This window comes from Triticum aestivum, chromosome 7A, assembly GCF_018294505.1.
Source record: "Triticum aestivum cultivar Chinese Spring chromosome 7A, IWGSC CS RefSeq v2.1, whole genome shotgun sequence".
Taxonomy (NCBI): domain Eukaryota; kingdom Viridiplantae; phylum Streptophyta; class Magnoliopsida; order Poales; family Poaceae; genus Triticum; species Triticum aestivum.
This window is the reverse complement of record NC_057812.1, coordinates 732,171,815-732,176,145: the sequence shown is the minus strand read 5'-3', so window position 1 is coordinate 732,176,145 and position 4,331 is coordinate 732,171,815.

Here is a 4,331-nt window from a genome sequence, read left to right as displayed (position 1 = left end):
AGGTAGCAAGGCAGATTCTGTTTGTTGAGTACCGGATCTGCCGCGGCGTATATTTTTTGTGCATAATAATATATAAATACGCAAAATTTGACTTGTAATTTTAAAACAGATTGTCATTTATATAGATCTATATATGAAAATAGCATGCATTTTTCATGCCCTTCAATAACCACTGTGTCCAACTTAAAAAAATCCCGCAAAAAACCACATTAACTTAAGGTGTTGCTTCCAGTATCTGAAGTTTTTTACTAGTTGGTGACAGCCGGCTTGCAGCACCCATGTGCTTAATGGCTTGCCATACTCTTAAATATTTGGCCTTTAAAAGTTTTTTTTTCTTGCCAGCACATTTGGCATTTGATCCTTATAGAAAAAGCTTTGATTAGATTTAAGAGCACGAGCCATTACCATTTCGTATGAACAGAGAACAGCGGCCCACGAAGAAAATAGAAAGCAAATCCTACATAATCACGCAAGGTGATTACAAAAGAAGAATATATATTCACCCAATCTGAATACTTAATATATAGAATACTATGCAAATTGTATGATTGTAAAGAATGTGATCTACTACCATAATTCTTTATATCATGCAATCTTTCTCATTTATTGAAAAAACATAAATACACCATTAGTATATATAGGCACGATCCACTGATGGTTGTTGTGTGCTACAGTCAATCTCTCTATACCCATCAAATCCTCGATTGTGCATATTGTTGTGTCAATCGAGATTGAAGCAAGATAATAACGGCCCGGCGCACTTGATAATCTTGTTGATCCTTTTCTGACGCCTTGCAACGACAACCGAGTGTAAGTATATATGTGATGTGTTTGGTAGATTTCATTGCTTTTGTTATGTTTGCATCTTTGACTGAGTTGGGTATGGTAAGTGAATACATGCCAAAAATGTGGTTCTGCACATAGTTTGCTAGCCTGCATTGCACCCTGAGCAGTTTGATGTCTGGCATTTAGTTAGCAGCAATTATGGGTTATGGTTGTCAACATGCAAAACACGGTGTTTGGTTGTGCATGTTGTGGTCACCACTTATCACTAGCGGTGACCTTACAATACATTACACTAGATATGTTGTATGCAATAAACATTGTTTCAATCCTACCTAGTAAACAAATGATAATTCATCCTATCTACAAAAAAATTACAGTACAAATTAATAGTCATATGGCTCCATGGGGGAAATTTCATCGATGCCGAACTAGGAGAAAGTCCATCCTCGCGTTCTTCTTCTTTTATTGTTGTTGCTGCTTCTTCTTCTTTCAATCCCTTCCCGTTCTCGGTTTGCCGACAGTGCCTCAACACACTCGAACCCTTTCATTTTCATATGACTCCACACCATGGCCGGAGTTTTCAACAACACCGACCATCACATATTCCTCGTCCGGCACAAACTCATCACAACCCCATTCTCAGATCCAATTATGGGAAGTGCAACATGCTAGAACATGCCTAATTAACCTAGGTGGGGAAACGATGGAACGGCTTCTGATCCAGGATCTTAAATAGATTCTTCAAAACTCCAAATGCCATTTGAAGTATAACTCTAAGGCTAGAGTGTCTGAGATTGAACAATTCCCTTGCAATCCTCGGATGGTTCCTAGAATAGAACTAGTTCAGATGGTACCTAATTTTTCTGAAGGGTGGAAGAGCACCAGAACGACATGCATATCCAACATCTCTTAGGTAGAACTTATCATCGGGGATATTGATCCCATTAGGTCTAGACATGTTGTCAGCAAGAATGTTAGCATCATGGCCTGACCTTTCCCTAGCCCTAGGCCGCGCCTCCTCCCAACACTCAGCCGCCGCCCCATGAAACCCTTCCCCGCTCCTCCACCATCCCCCATAGATGTCCGCCCACAGCTCAGCTGACTCAATCCAGCCGGCTACCCCCAACTCGTTCGTGCTCGCCAGCGACCCTGTCAACTAGGCCACCGCAGCTACGATGATAAGGCCATCTCGATCTGTTGGGGCGCTCCCAACCCCCAGCAAGGGGCGCCTATGATGGAGATGGTCCGACATCAGCGCCCCGTGTACACGACGGCACCGCCACCGCGCCGAGTGTCTATGGTGGCGATGGTCCCGCAGTAGGGGCGTACATAGCGGTGCCACCGTCGGCACAAGGTGGGCACTGTGCACCTCTGATGGAGATGGTCCCATAGCAGGGAACGGACATGGTGGCCCCGACCGCCCTGCATGCCACATGGTGACGTACCTGGTGATGCAATGGGTGGTGGCACCGACGCCCATGCAGGAGCCATCATACATGCCCATGGCGTCAGCGCTGCCCCTGCAATCCCAAACCAAAATGCCATCTCATCCCTCTTAAGACGAACTTATGATGGCACTGCGGCCATTTATTGGCCGATCCTCCACTTCCACAGCCAGATCCATGATGATGGTGCAACCGCTGTTGCCTGCTGGCACCCATGACGGCCATGCAACACGTACATGCGGCCCTACATACGATGGCACAACAACCGATGCCCACTGCCAAGCATAAGTATCCTTAGTTTCCTGATTACTTTGGTTTGTGTTAGTTTACTGCTCAACACTATCTTTTGATAATTAGATTAATGTTTTATCTTGTTCTTACATATTCATAGGAAAGCATTGAACAATATCCCGTTCCTGGAAAGTGTAAGCATCCTTAGATTAATGTTTTGTACGCTTGGATGTTGAACAGTAAACAATATTCCGTTATACCTTAAACTTTCGAATGAATATGTAAGAACAAGACAAAACTTTAATCTAATTAACATAATTTAGTGTTGAGCAGACACAAATGAAAGTAATCAAGAAACAAAGGATGCTTACGCTTGGCATTTGGCAAAGGCTGCTGTGCCATCGTATGTACGGCTGTCCGTAGGTGCTGCATCGCCGTCATGGGTGGAGGGCCGGCAGGCAGCGGCGGCTGCGCCATCATCGTGGATCCTGCCCGTGGAAGTAGACGACCGGCAAGGAATGGCCGCAGTGCCATCATAAGTTCTTGTTGCGTGGGGTGAGGTGCCATTTTGGTTTGGGCTTACAGGAGCACCGCAGACGTCATGGTCATGTACGATGGCTCCTTCACGAGCGTCGATGCCACTGCCCATTGCATCGCCAGGTGCTTCATCGGTGGCCATGCATGCAGGGCGGCCGAGGCCACCATGTACGTGACCTGCTGCAGAACCTTCTCCATCACAAGCGCACGGTGTCCACCTTGTCTCGGCAGTGCCACTGCCATGTACACGCCCTGCTACAGGGCCGTCGCCACCGTAGACGCTCGGAGCGATTGCAACGCCTTCACGTACACGATGTGTTGCTATGGGCCCATCTCCATCACAGGCGCCTCTTGCTAGGTTGGGAGCGTCCCAGCAGATCGAGGCGGCCCGGACGACGCAGCAACGGTGTCCTGGTGGACAGGGTCGCTGGCGAGCATGGACGAGTTGGGGACGGCCGGCGGGATCGGGTGGGCTAAACTGCGGGCCGACATCTGTGGGGGATGGTGACGTAGTGGGAAAGGGTTTCATGGGGCGGCGACTGAGGGTCGGGAGGAGGTGTGGGCTAGGGCTAGGGAAACAAGGCATCCATATAAATGACGGTGAGCTCCGGGATGCCGGCTTTGGCATTCGCCAGCGGTATCTCCGCTGGAGGAAGGAAACGCGGAAACGGCTGGCGAGTGTCAGCGCGCGGAGGTGAGACCCGCCGCCGATGAATGCGATTTAGCAGGTCTTGGCAACTCTGAAAAAACTCCTGTTGAAATACTGTGATTTGAGTTTAGCATAGGCATACTCTCCCACCTTAGAGGCAAGAGACTTTGGCACAGGTACTATCCAGCAGGGAGATCACGAACTTGAATCGCAATTTCCAAAGTATTCGGTGCAAACGAGGATGGCTTGGTGTATCCATCATACTGCCCGAGCATGACAATGTTGCCCCATACCGTCCATGGCCCTCTCTCCTTGACCCTCTCCCAATATCCAAGGCAAGCAAACTGAAGGATGTACAAATATATTGACGGTTTTGCCAGAATCCTCAAGACTAAGCTACAGAAGATACGAAGGTTGGTTTGGAGGGGATTGTTCTGTATTTATCCTAGTGAGAGTAGCCTCAGAGCACCATCATTGGCTAGCATAAGATCATAGAGCACCTGTTCTTATCAGTGAGAAGGAGAGAAAGAGACAGTGGGAAGAGCAAGTATAGGATCTGTTCGAATCAGAATGTAGAAGCGAGGGAACTTGGGGCAAGAAAAGGTACTGTCCTTAACCAGTACAAAAATTCAGGCCATTGTAGAACATAAACAGTATATCTGCTATAGGCAGAACACTACCAC